The sequence below is a fragment of the Castor canadensis genome, chromosome 10, assembly GCF_047511655.1.
Source record: "Castor canadensis chromosome 10, mCasCan1.hap1v2, whole genome shotgun sequence".
Taxonomy (NCBI): domain Eukaryota; kingdom Metazoa; phylum Chordata; class Mammalia; order Rodentia; family Castoridae; genus Castor; species Castor canadensis.
In genome coordinates, this window is record NC_133395.1 from 4801795 (window position 1) to 4822171 (window position 20377).

A 20377-nucleotide genomic window follows, 5' to 3' on the forward strand; every position below is an offset into this window, starting at 1 on the left:
TGCTGAGAAGAAGCCCCTGCCTGAATCACAGAGTGGATTCAAGGCAGATTTCCACCAAGACAGAAGACCTTCCAGCCTCAAGAATGCATTCTATCTAGATCACCTTTGCGCTTCTTCTCTGTCTTAAGTGTACTGAGGTTTCTCTTCATTACATTTTGATTTGAGCATTGCTTTCTTTCCAGTATATTTCATTTCTCACCCTCCTACAGTTCCTGTATTATGCTCCCTACGTTTTAATAGGGGCATATTCTACTTTCTGGTCTTTTTCTTCTTTTTATTTTTTCCTTAGGAATCTCTGGATCTCTATTTCTTGTTCTCATGTGACATTGTTTTTCATTTTCTGTTGGTTTTGTCTTTGACTGCTGTTTTTCTCTCCCTTTGACTTAGGCAGTTTTCTACAGTTGTTACCCCTTGCTACCCCAATGCTTATACTCTGGTTTCACCTCTCTTCTGATCATATTTCATGTGATAAGGATTTGTCTGTATCTTTTCCTTATTCTATTTCTGCACTTCCTCTTGCCTTTGTTTTTCTTAATTCGCCAAATGACACATTTCCTTGTAATATTTTTCTCTCCTTATAACCAGTTTTATCTTCCTGCTCTTTCCTGGCTTAAATATTATTCTCTGTTAAATGAAGACCAAGGAAAATGTCTTCAGTGTTGGCATTTGAGTTTATTTTTAATTGCATTGGTCAGTTCAAAAGCTTAAATCATATTTGTACTTGCCTATGTAATCTTGTTTTCAAAACATTTCAGTAACATTCCCTTGGATTTGGGAACATAGGCAAAGCCCTTTAGATTTGTGGTGAATGGTCATACATGGCCCCAACATGCTCTGAGTTTATGGTCTTTCAGACTTTGCAACAGGCTTACCTATTTGTGAAGATTCAGGGTTAGAGTCCTAATGGCTGTGTCTTGGATGTGAGGATGAGGAGAACCCATTGCCATCAATTGGGAAAAATGACTGAAAGGCCACCCTGTGCAGCCACTGCGCCTTCCCACTCCCAAGGCAGAATAAGCTTTCAACTGGCTCAGAGCCAAAGGTACTTCTAGAACAGAGAGAGGAACAAGGTATAGAGGCTCTGGAAGCAGCAATCTGTATTGTTCAAGAGAAAGAATCTTGCCTTCATAAGTGGGTGTTTCTCTGAGCAACTTAAATGAAAGCAGGGTCCAGCTACCAAGAATAAAATTCCAAAACCCGGGTGCCTGGATTCTTTCTCTTCTTTCACTGGTATGAGGAAGAGAAAATAGGTGGATTAAGAAAAGCTTGGTATCTCGGAGCTCCTGCTTGCTGAAAGGGTATGCTTTACTTTTCCCCTGAAAAGTATCCAGGCAGAGACCAGGGGGTGACATTTTCCCAGACTCCCCAAATATGACTATTTTGGTGACTCAGTGTCTGTCTCTGCTGATACTGGAATAAACATGCTACTGTATGTCACAGCATTCATTCCTAGAACCTTTGAAATAAAAAAGAAGAGTGAATTTAAGCCCCAAAGGCCTTAAAACTGGTTAGTGACACATTTAAATTTGTGAGAAAGACTTTGGATTGGAAGGAACTCTCCATCTTCTTTAGGGTGGGATGTCTCCATTCTTTCAGTAACTTCCTGTCCATGCCAGCTGTCCTATCTCCTGTCTTCTACTGTGTGCTAAGAACTTCTATTGTTTTGCTGAACCATCAGGAGCCAAACATGGGTCACACAGTGGATATTTAGAGATTTTGAAAAGGTACAGTTATAAGGTTAAAAAGTATTTGTAAACAACATTTAATTCTCTCCTATTATAGAATCTGTTTTCTGCCTGAAATATTCATAGTGGATTAATTTATAGTTTTTATTTGGGCCTGGATGGCTAACCTAAATAGAATTAGAATTATACAAGTAAATGATATTTCAAAGCCCTCCAGTTGCAGGAAATAGCTTTGTAACAAAATCACATAACAGCTGGCACTGCACCTAGTGACCAGATCGGCAATGCTTCCTTTTGATCCCTGGGTGACTGCACAGAGCCATGTAGCTCTACTGTCTTCAAGGACTTTCAGCAATAAGGGACAGGGCTAAGGGACACCAGACTTCTCAGGAAGACATAAGTGATGTGCTTCAGTATCAACTTTGAAGTTTGTGTCACTACCTGAAATGCAAACAAAACAATAAGATGATTCTCCCAATGCTTCTCCAATATTAATGTGCTCCCAGATCACTTGAAAAACAGAAATGCGGCTTCTGACTCCGACTCCAAATTGTAGGCTGTGTCTTGTCATCTCTTTCTGACAGGTTCTCTGCATTCTTGGGGTTGTTTCTTGACTGCAACAGCAATCTCTACTTTTTGTGTGTTTGTCAAACCTGGTTCTCTGTCTTTAAGACTCCAGATCTGCAGATGACCTTTGGCCTGGGAGGTTTCTGACTTCCATCAGAAGCTGAGGTTCCCAGAGAGTTGTCATCTTTCCAGAATCACTGGAGGCAAGACTCATATCTCATTGATTATTTTCATTCTTTGAATTTCAAATAATATGTCTTAAACTTTGTACTCCGTAAGTCCTTTTTGACCTAATTTGAATGAGCAATTACTAAACTCATCAAATGTACTGTCACTTGTACTCACCTTCTTGTCTCAAGAATCCTTTGCAACTCTAAGTTCACAAAGCTGAGTCACTGGCTTTTTGAAGGATAACTGCTAAAATCTCAAAAACAGGCTTGTGAAGTTCTGAAGTGGAAGAGAGAGGAAACCAGGCATGGAAACTGGGAAGGCGTTTGTTGACTCCAAGGTGATTTTCTCTTTGAAATGAAAGGGAGAATTCATAGCACCCACTTCTGATTTATTAGATTATTATAAGAACTAATTCTGAGTAAGAACCATATTTAATGAATGTTTGTTATGATCCTGGAAACAGAAGACATTGTCCAGTATTTTGAAGATTTTGAGGCTCACCAGACCATGGTCTAAGGACCTACATAATTGGACAGCTCTTATCAGCTGATTTTCAGAGCAAAATAAAGCGGGTGCTTTTGGGGTTACATCAGATGTCATCAGAAACCTAGTGCTGCAACCATGGTGGGACGCATGCAGAGTGGGAAAGAGGCTGAGAGGGACCAGAGCGAACACAGGGACTGTGAAGTCACAATCTCCTGCCTTCCAGAACAGTCATGTGGGCAGATATTGAGTGGTAAATAAGGATGGAATAAACAGATTACAAACCCACCTGTGACTGTCATTTATCTTAGAAATAAAAGCACACAGCTGCTCACAGAAGGACCCATTCAAAATAGCATATGCTACTGAATGACAGTGAAGGTTACAACATGCCAACACATCCGAATTTCGTAGTTGTGTGCCTTGGGAATGTGATGAGCAAGTGCGTGCCCTCCAATGACAGGGACGTTTTCATTTTCTCAACCTCACGGCAGGTCAAGCAGCAAAATTCCATTTTTGATTTTGTCTATTAAGCAGTCATTGTCAGATGCTATAAATAAGATTTTACTTAATATACTTAAAATCGAGGGATTACAAAACAGGCCCCATTTTGCATATTATTTTATAAATCTAAAATGGCAAACCCAAGAGGATTTCTTTCAATATTAAAAAAGTCCGTTAATGAATAATACAACTAATTCACAAGAATAAAGATACTAAGTGCTGGCAATATGTTGCCCCTGATTTTGAAGAGTCAATAGAGGAAAATATTTTATGTGAACATAAATTTGTCACATAGAGGAACGTGCAAGACTCTGCAGGAAGTAGTAGTCAAAATGATTAGCCATTCCCTGGGGTCAGCGAATATTTTAGACAGAGAAGATAATAATCTTAATAAGTGAGAGGTAGGAATTCCCAAACTAAAATGTTGATGAAGAACATATGTTTCCATGCTCTTGAAGTGTCACCCTACAGATTTTTTATTGGCTGGCAATTAGTAAGGCATTGGGAATCTTGGACAATATCTTGACCAATGACTCAGAATAATTACTTCTTTTGGGATTTGATGCTTTAAGTATGATACCCTGAGAAATAACACTTACACATTATTCTGGAGAGATACAACACCTGAATCAAATCACAAGGAAACGTCAGATGAACCTAAAGTAAGGGACTCGTGTTTGGTCTTCAAAATGTCATTGTCACAAAAGACTAAGTTGAGGAGCTGTTAAAGATATAAGGTGACTAAAGAAATGCTGGAAATGTGTAAAACATGCAACTCTGGGGGATATTATAAGCACATTTCTGGACATTGGTAGAAATTGCCATATGGCTCATACATGAGATGCAAGCATCGTGTGAATGTTTCGGTGACTGGCTTTGATACCTTCCCTGTTGATTGAGTAAGAGGAGCTCTTTGTTCTTATGAATTTAAGGAAACTGGCAAGGGAATCTACAACAGAGCATTTGTGTAATAATGCACAATAGTGAACACACACAAAATATTCCAAAAAATAAAACACTGTTTGACAAAAATGTGTTGTTGGTAGTGAATGTGTTAGAAAAGAAGGCCAGAAGAAGCTATGCTGAAAACAAGTTTTTAATTCTACTTTCTACCATTCTTTTCTCTCCAGGGGGGTTACCCTGTACACATAGAGTGAGCAAAAGCCTCTCAGACTTAGGCACTTTTCCAGTGATTATTACTGCCATTTTAAAACATTTTATTTGTATATTTTCACTGTACAAAATGATGGGTTTCATTGTGGCATTTTCATACATCTACATAACTTACCTGGATCACATTCATCCTCTCCTTACCCTCTCTTGCCCCCTCCCCTTCCACAGATCCCCTTCCTCTGCCCTAGTCATCTCTTTTTGCTTCTATCATTTCCAGACTCCACATGTAACAGACTTTTCCTCTCAGTCTGGCTTATTTTGCTTAATATGATGATCTCCAGTTCTGTGACATGATTTTGTTCTTTATGACTGAATAATATTCCTTTGTGTGTATGTAATGAGACAGTTGTTACTGGGCCTTAGAAAATATAAAGAGATGACAATTTAATATAGAATGGATCTGGCAATATATCAGTATATCACTAGGAGCATCCAAGGGCACACACGCATTACCATGTGAAGAGCAGACAGGAAGCGTTAACAACAGATACAGTAGTTTTCTCTTATCTGGGATTTCACATCCCAAAGATTTCTTTGCCTGTGGTCCAGTATGGTGTAAAAATATTAAATGGAAAAATTGCTGCACTAAACAGTTTATAAGTTTCAGTTTGCCTTGCCATTCTGCATGGTGTGATGGAACTTTGCACAACCTTTTCCATCCTACCCAGCATCACCCTTTCTCCCAACATCCATGTGGTATTTGCTACCCACCTGTTAGGCACTCAGCAGCTGTGTCAGCTATGAAATTGATTGTCACAGTATTTCAGTGCTTTGTGTTCAAGTATCCCTTATTTTACTTAATAATGTCCCCAAATACAAAAGTAGTGATGCTGGTAATTTTAGTACAGGATATTGCTATAATTGTTCTGTTTTCTTATTAATGTTGTTAATTTCTTCATGTCATTAATGTATAAGTTAAAGTTTGTCACAGGTGTCTGTGTGTGTATTGGAAAAACACAGTGTATGTGGAGATTAGTGCTGTCTGTGATTTCAGGCGTCCACTCATGGGCATGGAATGTAGCGCCTCTGGATAATGAAGACTACTGTAGTTTAGGGAAATTGCCTTCCATTTGAAATAACATAAAGTCCAGCCCTACATCATTCCATCTTAAAAATAACTTTAAGACCCTTTAAAGAACTAAATGTGAAAAATAAACAGTACTGAAGTAAATGTAAAATATACTTTTTAAGAGTGAGGAAGGCCTTTCTAATTATATAGAATATCATTTCAGTACCTGTTTTGCTGTGTTATTGACAATGTTTTTGAAAGAAAATAGTTAGGTAAGTCCTTAGGTATTTTGTCTCTTCAGTACCTTCCCTTTCCATCTCACCGGATCCCCAAACCATCCCCCTGGCCCCATCCTGTCCACCTTGGAGCAGACCCTTATTTCCTGTCCTCTCTGGGGTCCAGTCTTCACCTGGCTTTCACTGGATCACATAGCCAGATCCAAGAGCATATGTCTAAAAGGCTACAGAGTTGGTCACATGTGCTTGAAAAATTCTCCTGATTTCAAGCTCAACAGTTCAACACTGAATTGTTTTCCCCACTCTCTACTTATCCCCAATCCCAAATACTTTGGTCGCTTCCCTGACAAGTCATCTTACCACCACTCATTTCAACCATGCAAAGCTCGTTTCTCTGACTCCCTGTCTTCTTCAGCCAGCTACAGTCTTCATTGTTGGTTCCTTCTCTGTGTGTCTCTCCTTTTCCTCTCGGCAGTGTCGATCTATTTCAAACATGATTATCTCTTCCCCGGACACAAGTTATGTCCATTGACTTTTTAATTTAATAGTTTACTGTGAGTGAACATTAAGAATGACACAAATGGCAGCCCTCTAGGTTTTGTTGTTTCTTCACAGATTTAATACTGAGCATATGGCTCTTTTCATGGCCTTTACATCCCTTCTAAGGACCAGAGGAGAAATTTCTGTCTTACTGAGTTGTCATTCTACCTCTACGTACCCTAACAATATCAATGTGTGTAGATACAGACATCACTGAAACAGACCTTCATGAAATCTGACCTTCACTTTAATCTAGGAAGACCAGATGGAAACAAATGCCACATTACTGAATTTTAATTTTTTCTCCATTTCCTCTCATTTCTGTTTGATTTTTCCTATCCTATCATATTTTCATTTGTTGGAATCTTTGTAATTGTCAGCTGCCTTCAGTTCATGATTGTTTCTCTGAGGTGAAAAGCTTAACCGATTGAAGAACTGGACCACCCCCTACACACGCCTGGGCAGTCACCCACCAAGCCTCTGACCATTGCTTCCTCAGCCACACTGGCTGCTTCTGAACTCTCTCCTCTCTGCCTCTGCCTTTGCAGCTGCAGTCCCCTTCCCAATGGTGCCTCGTCTGCACAGGTTTAATCAGGGTGCTGCAGAGAAACGGAACTGATGGAAATAAAACTATAAATTTGTTTTGAAAGATAGCCCCATGTAATTATGGTCCCAGACATGTCTCAAAATTTCTATCTGTCATCTTGGGGGCCACAACTTCCAGTGTTTATTTCAAGAAAAAGCCCACTGGCTTAGAATAACAACCTCTAAAAATGAATGTATTCCATTTTTTGAAGATAAAGAATGTCATTAGTCTGAACTTCAATAAAATTAATCAATTTAGGATTTAAGAATATTCAGTAATAATTTGAGTACAGCAATCATTTCAAAGCAAACTAGTCCAAACAATATTAAGGCACTTGGTTTGATTTATATAATATTTGGAAAACTTATTCTTATGTTGTTATTGAGAGAAACCTGCATAGATTGTATTTAGTAATACAGTTTGATAGCCATTAATTTTTGCATGAACACACATGCTTGCAGGTAGTAAAACTGAACTTCTGCTAACATATTTTATAAACCTTTTTTTTTTCTAATTTAAAATGTTTTCCCCCAATATATTGACAATTATCTTTCATTATTCCTAGGATGGACAGATGATAAATAATTACGAACGAGACAATTTGAATAAGCAAAGCTAACGATTGCTACCCAAAGTTAATTGAGTTTCTTGAGAGTTTCCCAAATTTGTTTTACAACAATCAAACAGTGTCTCCCCTCACAGAATGCAATTTGCATGGTAATTTGCATGGAGAAATTTGTATCGTCCTGTTAGAGCCCTGGTCTATCTGGTTAGGGTGGAAAATCACAAAAGAATTAAGCAGCCTACTAAATGATCGATGGGATTACTTTGTTTACTGCCAACTGGAATAATTAGGGAGTTGAAATAATCACTCAAACGAAAGTGATTGTTTTATAGCTTACCCTTGTCTCCTTCATCTGCACTGTTTAGGAGGGAGAAGAAAGTCCTTCAGCTTTGGTGGAGGCTCAAAGCTCTTCTTCCCTCCCACCCAGCCCTGCTGGGCCTCCCTCCTGCCTGGATGCTGGGTACCCTACTTGTGTCTTCTGCTCTCCATTAGCTCGTGCTCTCTAACCTCACAAGCCAGACTGCTTGTGCATCCAGCAGAGGCACAGAGTTTCCCTCTACTGAGGACATGGCAATATTTCATCCAACCTCAGTGGGAGCTGGAGAGGGACAGACACTCAGACAGACACAGCTAAAGCCATGGGCAGCGGATGTGCTTGGGGAGCTCCTGTCAGAGGCTATTAGAAAAAATGAACATGTTTCCAACACTGAGGTTAAAATCGTGTGAGCAATAAACCCAATTCAACCAAAGCCATGACCTGCTTTGAAAACTCCCCGGCAGCTGCAAATCTCGGTCTGTGCTTTCCCCAAGTCTCTCTGGTCCTCTCTGCTGCTGTCCCCTGGATGTCTTGTAGGATTGGCTCATCCCATTTAAGGTGAAGCCTCCAGGGTCCCCAGGCTGCAAAGTTCCCTGGTGACTACCTGTCCTGCCTTGCCCCCCATCATTTCTGGGCTGGAGCTGAGGACTGTGCAGGACACAACAATTCCACATTGACCTAGTTTTTGTCCCTCTTTTGAGCGCCAGTCCTACACACTAACCCATAAAAACAGTATTTTACCTCTTCCATATAGCCTCTTGTCTACAAAGCAGGATGGCAAAACAGATGCCATTTTATCCTCTCCATTCATCTACAGAAATCTGACCATGATGCAAAGAGAAGCCCAGGGCTCTGGAAGATGAGCCTCTGACACAGCTGGGCTGGAACCTTGAGTTTGACTGTGAGCACACTGTCTACCATTTATCAGGAAACCCCACATTATGTCAGGAGCTTTCTGTAATATCACCCAGTTATCTGCGTAGCCTCTAGAGATAGCAGTATTATCTCTACTTGAGGATGAGGAAACTGAGGCTCTTAGTGGCTGACTAGCCCCCGGACATGTGGGAGATGACTCAGAGTCAGGGACAGCTGGGAATCAGAGGGATGATTTTTTGAATAAATGTGGCCCTTTAAAGTACCCAGGGATGGGACCACCCCTAACCATTTTTTGAGTAAGTAGAACCAGTGATATAATGAGAACTACTGTAAGCCTAAGTGACGGGGGGGTGGGAGAGAAAATTACATAGCTTCCAAGTCCCTGGGTTCTGCCTTCTCATAACTAAAGTGGTCACCTTCACTTGGCATAGCTCTAGTGACTATTTGGTCGAGTACCAGTATGATATGGATGAATTAATGAGGCTTCTTAATCCTTATTGATATTAATTTGAATGTTAAATCCATGAAAATTTTGACTGAAGAGGTTTAATTGATACAATTCAGCTTGGACATTGAGAAAAGAAAGTTCAGTAAGTTGAAAATACTTTTCAAAGAGTACCAATCTGTAGTAAACCATAATGCTAACTTCAGAAGCAATTGCAAGGGTTTCTCAAGGATCAAATTCTACATGGAGAGGACCTCTTGTAATTTCTGGAGCATGATATTGTATAAACACTAGCTTAGAAATTTAACCACGTTCTTGGTGCAATGCAGCTCTCAAATGTGCCTTATAGTCATAGTACCCTGATGTAGTCTACCAAATTGTGAGTGGGATTTTTGATGATTGCTCAAGGCATGAAGATAAAAATGTTATTGTTTGTGAAAAGTGAGGTGCATTAGTTACAGTGGGGTTTCTTACACATTATGAAGCAGCTTTTTTTTCTTTACTGTTGTGCTGGGTGGGGGTACATCTTGGCATTTACACAGGTTCTTACAATGAATTAATGTATCATACTCTAATTCACTCCCTTTACCTTTCTCCCTTATTATCTCCTCCCCCCCATTCCTGGAACAACAGGTATCATTTTTGCATTTGCATACATGTGCAATGTACGTAACACATGTTTTTCACCATATTCACTTTCCTACTCCCTTTCCCTGTGACCTCCCCCCTCCTTCTGGTGCCAGCCTACCCCCCTGAGCAGGACCTGTTTTGCCCTCCTGTTCTCTGATTTTGTAAAAGAGAAAAAGAAAGACATGACATTTTAGCTTGTTTGAGATAAAGATAGCTACACAGGGAGTTTCCTTGTGGCATTTCCATGTATATATTTATTATAACCCCACTTGGTTCATCTACTCTAATTTTCTTCATTCTACCTTAATCCCTTTCTTATGGTGGTTTTGGCTGGTTCAATATTTCTATGTTCATTCTACTATACAGAATATATCGACCATATTCAAGTTCTTAGTTTCTGTCTTTCACCTTACACCTTCCGTGCGTGACCTCCCCTTAGCATGACCTGTTTTTCATAACATCGCTGTATTTGTATTAGGTCTGTAGTCCACACGTGAGAGAACACATGCAGATTTTTGGCCTTCTGAATCTGACTCACTTCACTTAAGATGATGATCTCCATTTCCATCCAGTTACCTACACATTACAAATTTCATTCTTCTTTGTGGCTGAGTAAAATTCCATTGTGTATAAATACCACATTTTCTTAATCCATTCAGTTTTATGAAAAGATTTACAAATACATTCCTAACATTTATAAGCCAGAAACAGGTCTTAATTTTGGACACTAAGCAGAATTTCCTCTATGAACTGTTTCCACCCTCCACCTTGCCTGTGTTCTTTTCATTTACTTAATAATGAGGCTGCTGAAAACTCATCCATTTTATTTATGAGAACCGAGTCCCTGTCCCTTAAAAATGAAAGGAGGCTGACTGAATATTTAGCCTTAATTTGTTGATTTAGTAGAAAACAATTGAGGGTATTTAAGAGGAAATTAATGCAATGGTTTATATCTTCTAGGGTTTAGTCAATATTATTTTGCACTATATATTTTAAGACCCTATGAAGGGAAGTTAATCACTGGTAAAACGTACATTTTTAATTCCTAAAAATAGAATATGTTACCCACATTGTGAATATTCTAAGATTGAAGAATAACTTGAATACTTTGCACTACCTTCTGCAAAACTGTAGTATACTTGCCCTGCTTTCACAGGTTCCCTCCCTTGCTAGGACAGTAAGAATCACTATGAACATATGTATCACGTTCCTTTGTTTTACCTCCTGTGAAGCAGGTCTGAAACCCAGAGACGTGAGTGTTTTTGTGGTGCCTGTAAGAATTGTTCTCAACAGCTCCTTATGAGGAATAATGCACATGAATGGGTGAAGATCATGTTGTAGTGTCATGGACTGTCACTATTGCCCTGTTGTTTGGAGTGACATCGCTAAACTCTCTTATAAGGGAAGGATTCTTTTAGATTATGTGTGTTTTCCTGATGTAGTTGAATTTGTTAATAAATAATTTATCCACTGCATTCATTAACTATGTAGTCATCTTTTGAGACTAACTGCTAAGCGTGTTATACATTTATTGCTCACACGTTGCACTTTTCCATGTTTATTGTTTAATAGACCTTGGTAGTGTATGGGATAAGTGGCAGGCAATGGTGTGAGCCAGGGGTTGTACTAAAACTGGATGGACTTTGTCTATTGATAAGGTAATGCCATTGTCTTAGAATTTACTTTCTAATACCCAGTTAATGTAGCGTGAAGGGATCAGTCCATTGATCTCAAATTCAGAATGCAGTTTCTGTTAATACATTTCTGCAATGTAGACTTGTCAGGGAATTCCTTGGTTTAGTTGCGTAATTTGTGCTTAACACTTTAAAGAAGGTATTTATGAACTTTTATCAGCATAATGTCCTGCCATTTCCTTACCTTTCCCTACCCTGTAATTAACAAGAGAGCTTAAGCAGCTTCTGATTTTTTAAATTAACTCCTACTTGTTCTCAGGTAAGAAAATTTAATGACTGCAGAGTGACTCTGAGAGGTCTATGTCTAATCTGATTAGTGTAATAGATTGCCTTGTGCTAAACATGTCCTTCAGTTAAGAAAGGTGTGTAGAAGAGAAGAAATAATGTGTAATCTATAGAAATAAGAAGCTGGTGAGAGATGATGGTTAAATTTCAACATGAATGTTGAAAGAGACATGACTTGTAGGAAAAAAGGTAATCGAGGCATTTCAAAGGGGTCCTTGTCTACGGTTATAAGATTATTACCACCCTAAGCTGCTGTGAATGTTCACAGAACACTGAAGAAACATGAAAGGAGCCCATGAAAGAATGATGTCACTCAGTGTAGCATTTTGTCCAATGGAATGATGCCTCATACATGTGTGGATGTACCTTCCCATACATGGCTCACGTACAAAAGGAAGATGTTTTACTCACTTATTTCTATCCCAAGCACAGTGCTAGGCAGGAAGTTGGGAGCTCAGTCTTTTGTCATTTTGGTTGGTTCTTTAATTTAATGTACATTCTTGTGTGGATGATAAGGACATGTTATTCTCAAAGAGCTCACAGAGCTGAGGTGGAAAACATAAAAATGGGACATTACATAAACCTGACACACGTGAGTGGACTGGTACATAAGAGAGAAGATGGAGTGCTACATTAACACAGGCTCCAAGTCACGGAGAGCTCTTCACTCATGAAGGACACATCCTAGAAAGTTTATGCTTGACTCTGAACAAGACAGTTCAGACACAGTGCTACAAAACTTAAAGAAGCCGCAGAATGATGGTGAGGTTACTGTGAGATAGAAAGGTGGGAATGATCAAGGACACATGTCCGGGAAAACACAGCTGTGGGTACCACATGGAGGCCTCTCAAGTTGTGGCAGGTGTACTGAAGTGCACAGGTCGCATTCCATGTAAAGAAAGAGTAGATATAAGAGAGACTAAAGACAAGCATGGCAAAGGAACTCTTCCTACGCAGTTAGTACATAGTGAAGTCACAGAAAACTTGAGTTCCAGACCAGGCAACTTGAGCTTCTGAGCTCAGGCCTACTGTAAGGTTGCAGATTGTTTGTTTGTCTGTCTACTCTGGGGTAGCAGAATGCACCTCTCCTTTCTTTTTTTTTAACTCTTCCCATTCTTCACGAAAAGAATGCAAGGAACACTAATCACTTATTTTAAAAATGTCTGAAACAAGCATAACTGACACCTTAGATCCCTCTTTTCATATTAAGAACTAGTTTGACCAAGGTCCTGAACCCAAGGCAGCTAGTCTTAACTAATGAATTGGAGACCAATAAAGGTGAACTGGTGAACAAGAATCAAACGTGGGAGCAGCCAAGTCTGTGGTCACACAAAATTACGAAGATCAGATATTATCCCAATGTGTTAAAGTTTTAACAGGAACATGACAAATGATTCTAGGCATTAAAAAATGGTTAGAAGTCTCAAGGCTGCATTAGGTTGTTCATTTATATTTATTTTAACAATAAGGATAAACAGACTCATGATGATTTGATTAATCAATGTCCTAGTTAGGCACAGAGGATTCCCACCCAGCTTCTGGCTCTGCAAGGTGGTGGACACTGAGCTAAGTTAAATGAACTCCTAGAAAGTAACTGGGAGGACACAGAGAGATAGACATGTGAAACAAGAAGAGTGAGAATTATTTGAGAAGGTTGGAAAGCCACAAAGGAAGCAATATCTGGGATTGTTTGAGGGATGGGATGATCTGAATGGTCTTTAAATTGATCATTTTATTAAAATGAGTGAGGATTACCACGTGGGAAGATCAAAAAACAGAAAAGAGTTTCTAAAAATTAAATGCCTCAAGCTCTTCAGAAATGCCACGGTCATGACTAACAAGCAAAAGCAAGACTCCTTAAGTGCTTCAGATGAAAGGAACAGAATTATGACAGGAATGGTGTGAAAGCTGGTTTGGACCCTAACCAGAAAAAAAAAAAACCCAAAAAACAAGAAAAATCATTGTAGAGAATGTTTGAGCAGCAATTGGCAAACTTCACTTAGTTCTATGGGTTAGATAATAACCAATAATAACTTTTTTTCTTTATTTTTTTCAATATTAACTTTCTGATTTTGTGAAGTGTGCTGTCATATGTAAAGATTGTTCTTGATTATGTACACATTGATGTATAGAGAGGAAATGTGCCTTTGTGTCTGAGAAAAAATGTTATATTCATAACCATACACACAGAATGAAAAAGTAAATACTACTATGTTAATATTTGGTGAATCTGGGAATAAGTTATTTTTGGATTTTTTTGTACTATTTGTGAAACTTGTGAATTGGTTTTTAAAAGTCTCAAAGTTAAAACAAGACTGAGGCTTGTAGTTATCATCTATAACTTCAAAGTTTAATTTGATTCATTTGTATTGAGAACTCCTCGTCTTTTTTTAAAATATGCAAGCAATTTTATTTTCATAAATCTTACTGTGATGCAGCAAATTTTACTGATGAGTAAGGGGAGTACATTTTATTAGCATGGAGATAAGGATGACTTGGGAAAGGGAATATAATATGATATCACTTTTATTAATTGTCTTCAAACATATTTTGATTTCACAGGGTGATTTGGGGTTTCTACGTGACAGCCCGAATGGCAGCAGATTTTCTGATGATTAGCAAGCATTGATTCTTTTGACTTGACTATTGTCTGGTCCTGTTCAAATGAGTTTATTGCTGCAATTGGAACCATGTATTTACCAATAAACTATTTGCTATTCATTTTAGCTACTTTTATTTGCTAACTATAAAGAATATAAGCAACATGCAAAGCAAGTTATATTAGTTAAAAATATTTGGATAAAAATGTAATCCAAGCCTATAATCCAGCGGTTGGGAGGCTGAAGCAGGAAGGTCTCAAATTCCAGGCCAACCTGAGCTACATAGTTCCTGGCTAGCCTGGATTATACAGTGAGACACTGTCTCAAAAGCAAGTAACCCACGGTATGTTTCCATTTACATTTTATGATATGCAAATATTTTTTTCAGGAAGGGATTAGATGCTACCTCACTTGAATTTTGGTTTTACAGGTACAGTGAAAGTAACCTGTTCTGGAATGTGACACATACTTTGGCAATATTTAGAAGTAAATCCAATCTGACACCACTAACAGGGCAGCCCAATGAAAAGCTACTTATATGCTTGGCCCACTCATGTGAAGTTGAGTAAAAAAGTTTGAGTGATTCCATAAAGGATCCTCAGAGTTCCTTAAATTAATTCTGATTTAAAGTATGCACAAGGTATTAAATTCATAAAAATTTAAGAATATGACACCTACAGTCTGTGCAGTCAGTAACAATTCATTATAAAAGTCAATTTTAAATCAGCAATGAGGAGTGATTCTTTATTCATAAATATAGGCAATAAAATACTACCATAATAAAGAAAGGGATGCCCCAAATTATTTTTTTAAACTTCCATTTCCTAAATTACATTTACAGTTGAAGATGGCTGTGTTCACATGCTTCTGTCTCCAAAGCTCACCTGCCTTTCTATAGGCATCACTTCACCTTCTTAACTGACTCTGAAATAACTTCATGGATATCCACATCCAGCCTTCTTCATAGGAAAACTAGACTCACATGTTGTTGACAATGATTCCGATTAATTCTAGTGATGCTAGAATTTGAGACAGGTGTACAACAGGCCTATAGCCTTTAGTAGCTAAAACTGTCCTGTGTTTAGTAATTCCAGTGGGACATGATTACTTTTACCTAATGAAAAAGACATGCTTATGTTAAGAAAAAGAAAATTCTTATTTTGTATCAAGAAGAACTTTGTTCCAAAGTTCTCAGATGGAAATACAGAAAATATAATTTATAATTCAAGTCCTTTTTGTGGCAACCTGTAAATGTAAATATGTATATATGAAGAGCAATTAATTTCCTATTAATCTGAGGTGGGCTTTGATGATCTATTAATTAATCTAAGGTGGTCTTTTCTTGATAATCTAGTAATCTGATGTGGTGTTTGAGGATCTTGTATTTTCTTAGAACCCATTGCCTTGAAGCTTGAGTGCTTTTTTCTCGTCATGTCTGAATATGCAATGACAGGATTCCAAGAAGTGAACAATTTTAACTCTAATGAAGAAGTTCTATAATAAGTGAACATATATTGCTAGAAATCAGGTTAACAGCTTCTGCTTCATCCTTGGAGACAGTGCATTTTCCACCACTTTGGCAACTCAGAGAAAAAGAATGGGCACCTTGGTTCCAAGTCATTTCTTCAAGACACACTTGAGCATTGACCAGTCCCACAACTCTTAGCTCATCACTTCTTAGCTTAGCTGCTGCAGGCATACTCTCTTTGTCTCTCCCTTCCCTAGGATTCTCCATGCTGCTCATTTCAATGAAGTTCTGTGTACATTCCTCCACTGCTCCTGCTGACATGTCTGTACTTTGTTTATCTTGATGATCATTAATATAACTTTTTTATACTTTTATTTTAGGTCTGACATGTTTGCAGATGGGTCTGCAGAGAGCAGAGCTGTATCAGTCCTTTTTGGATATCTGTTCAAATGCCATCACTTGTTGAACAAAATGTGGGCCTTCTCAGATCAGCAAACTTCACATAGCCATCAGGGTCAACCACTGCCTCAAAACTCATTTATTTGATATCTATTTTTACATTATATTCTTAAGACATTTTCATTACAACCTCTTCAAATTTTAAGAATTATTCAACATACAGGTATAAATACAGGAAGTAACTCATATTTTATTCCCTTAAAATATATCTTTCTGACTTTCGTTACCAAAATCACTGCCCGCACTGTCTTCATCTACACTTGTTAAATATAAGGACCTCGGTCATAGTTTGGTATAAGAGGATTAACTTCCATTGATGTCGATCAATAGTCATTGAGCCACTTTGCATTGTACTATTCCACATCAATACACTGACAAAAGAACCTTTTGATAAAGTAGACCCCACTATCTGTAGTCTTAGGATCTACTAATGACCTTAGATCTTGGATCTGGGGTTAGAGTCTCATGTTAACACTCTGTAATGTTTAAGTTAATAAACTGCTGTCCTGATGTGCAGTTACGACTTTTCTTTACCAAAAGACCTTTTCCACATTCCACATTCACCACCAAGAAGCTTCACAAAACCCATATTTGGGTTCCCAAATGTCATCAAAGGTTGTTTCTGTAATTAACTAAATTCTTGTTTAATCATAATTTGTGTGCATAACACACAAATATGTTAAGGAAGTAACTTAGATATTCCTCAACAAGCTGAAGTTTACAAGAAGCTACTCAAGCAGAACATCTGTGGCTATAGCTTGCTTTCTTGATATCACGTGTAGTGTGTTGTGGAGAAGAGGTAAGGGCCTAGAACACCCTGGAGAGCCAAATGCAGCATTGCTAAGGGAGGTGGTGCGTCTTCGACAGATCTTAGAAGAGGAATCAGCATTAGGTCTGTGCTAAGATGGGGAAGGGGTTTCTAGACTTTGATGACCAAGGCAAGAATGAGAATCCACTATTCTTTCCTAACTGTTTTGTTTCCATAGTCACATTTCCTACTGCTGACATTGCAGAGCCTGACATTATGTCTAGATTTTTAAAAACTCCTTTGCTCCATGAATGGTCTGATTGGAATCAGGCTACATCAGCACCCTTTTTTCGTGGTATGGAGGTTTGAATTCAGGGCTTCATGCTTGTTAAGCAGACATTCAACTGCTTGAGCCATACCACCAGCCCTTTTAGTTCTGGTTATTTTGGAGATGATGTTTTGTTTTTTGCCCAAGCTGGTCTGGAACCACAATTCTCCAAATCTTAGCCTCCCAAGTAGCTAGGATAACAGGTATGAGCCACTGGCACCTATTTATTTCAGAGAACCATGCAAGTATCACACTTTAAACTTTATGTTAGCCTGTGTGAAATTGCTCTAATTTGGTCCCAGTCTTGGATGCTTGGTTTGGTCTGTGGGAGGGACAGTGTGGGGGGTCAGGAATAAGCAGCTATATTCTAACCTGGCTCTACCATTAGTTATCGATACTACACTGGCATATTTTGCCTCAGAGAAATCATCTGTAAAATGGGAAAAGTGATAGCTGCCACGTTTCAGAGTTGTGGTGAGGATTAACTGAGCCAATCTATAGAAAGATTTTCATAATACCTGGACAATGTAAACTCTGAACAATTGTTGACTGTGTGATTATTCAACAACCATTAGAAATGTAATTGTTAGAATCTATTAAAGACACTTCAATCCAAAACTAGTTAAATCTTAGTTTATTCTAGCTAGTAGCATAAAATTTAAGGCTCTGAGATACCTTCAAATAGTCAGCTGTTCTGGATTTCAGGTTCACTAGAATGTTACTATTTAGGGGAAAGAGCAGAACACCCTTCTACCACCACGCCATTAATAAATGTTGTAAACCATAGTGTGTTACACATAGTGTGTGTACCTGTGTGTTACCCTGTGATGCTGTAAAAGCAAAGACTGCTCACAGTTATTCATGTATTTCATGATCATTTCCAATCACCATGTATTGGACACAGCAAGTGTCAGGCACGGACCAAAGACCTCTGCAATGAATTCTCACCTGCCTAACAGAATGATGAGCCTATGATGAGAAGAAAGAAGTGACTTAGCGACCATCCCACAGCTAGTGTTTTGAGTTGGGATTAACAAACTAGGCCTGCCAAAGTTTCTTTATGGAATTGTCCTGTCACATTTTCTCCTTATTATGGCATTAGTGATATTGAGAGCTACAGAAAGTGCTGCCTGAATAGAAAGAGCAACACACACACACACACACACACACACATACACACATGTGCACGCATATACACAGGTGCACACATAACACATAGACTCACACACACCCTTGAATTCACCTTGAAGTCCATGAATCACAACGTTTGCACTCTTGATTAAAAGGTACTTTTATTTTTATGCAACACCAATAGTTAGATGGTCTTCCCAGCTTTATTTAGATGGAAAACTTGAAGACTGAGAGGAAGGAGGGAGAGAGAGAGAGGGAGAGAGAAAGAGGAGGACACAGAGAGAAAGAATACAATAATTAAACTGCCTTCTAGTGAAGTATTATTGATTTGTATTGGCAATGCTTCCCTAGAAATGCAAATAGAAGGATCTAGAAAGGTCATTATGGAGCATGAATCTACAAATTGATGCAGTGTTTAGGAGTGCCATGCTCTCTTACAAGGACACTTGACAGAGGGGATTACATAGTCAAAGGCCTGTCAGCAGTCATTGCTGCTAAATGTCCCTGTTGGAATTCTGGCCAGTCAACCCAAAATACATACTGTTGTCAGACTTGTCTATGTGGAAGCAGCAAAAATTACATAGAAGAAACTGGAGTTTTGACTTTGCAAAATTGTTCATGTTTCAGTTTTGCTCTGAGATTTTGTTTATTCTAGTGGAAAAGCTTGATCAAAATTGCTATTTTTCTTCTGTTTTCTTTAGACAGTTAATACATCTATTCTCATTTAGGGTTAGGCTCAGCTGAAATAGAGTAGGCTACGCACTGGGAAGACAGAGCACTCAAAGTACCACAGGCACCAGGCCCTCTGAGTGGTTTCCTGAAGTCAAAGTGGTCTATTTGCTTGGGTGTCCTAGAGGATATATTTGAACATGTTGAGGCAACTTAGCTAAAAGCATGTGGTAACCCATCCCCTTTATGCTAGAGAATTGGATAGTTTGCTTAGGATGTTCTTTACTAAGTTAGATTGCTCTGCATACAGCTTGCCGTTATCAGGATTGCACACTTCAGTAGTTTCAATTTGAGCAGAAGTGTGAATTCTTATATGTTTGAGAATCAAAATATGTCAACTTCTATGTTATTATTCACTGGCTGTAAATGTCGCCCAATTCCATTGTTAGATTTTGTAAAAATATTTGAATATATATATATCTCAAAAATATTTTGTCAACCATTAATATTTTAACATTAAAATATCACCATTTTACCTTTGAACTGCTGTCCAGGCTGAGGCCTCTCTAATTTGTCAAATGCATATGACAAGTTTTTTTTTTCTTTAGAAGTTATCTAATAAATGAAGGCTTCTGTGGTTATATTATTACTGCTTCTTCATGTAAAAGGAGCAGGCATTCATGGATTATTTTCCCTGTAACTAGGTCTGCATAGCATCTTAAAGTTAATTACATACAGTTAATTCATGATATGTGGTGTTTGTTTTGTGGTTGTTGCTGTTTCATATAAAGCAAGTCAAAATGAAATTATAACATATTGTGAGTATTAGTTGCAGACTTCAATAATTACATTTACTCATTTAGTGTCTGGTGTGGGAACTATTTATTCTGAACTTGAGAACTAAGTTTCCTGTGGAAAAGAGAAATGCTTGCCGTATGATAACCGTTTTAAATGTGGGCACTGTAGCTACAAAAGAGTTAAGTGTATTTCTAGCATGCAATTCACTTTTTCAAAAAACTGCAGTTTATCTTTTTTGCTTTCTTGTTTTGTTTTGTTTTTTCAAAGCAGGGTTTCTCTATGTAGACAAAGCTGGCCTGGAACTCTCTTGGAAGCCCAAGCTAGCCTGAGAGTCCCAATCCTCCTTCTCAGTTTCCCAAGTCCTCAGGTTGTAGGCATGAGCTATATATATATATATATATATATATATAT

At 38.3% G+C, this 20377-nt stretch overlaps 1 protein-coding gene and 1 pseudogene across 2 annotated transcripts in view; one reads left to right on the forward strand and one right to left on the reverse strand.

The window, feature by feature from the left end:
* Nalf1 (NALCN channel auxiliary factor 1) overlaps window positions 1-20377 on the forward strand; it is a 552582-nt gene that overhangs the window by 242799 nt on the left and 289406 nt on the right. The window lies entirely within an intron of this gene.
* Window positions 15846-16289, reverse strand: LOC141411425 (dnaJ homolog subfamily C member 24-like; annotated as a pseudogene).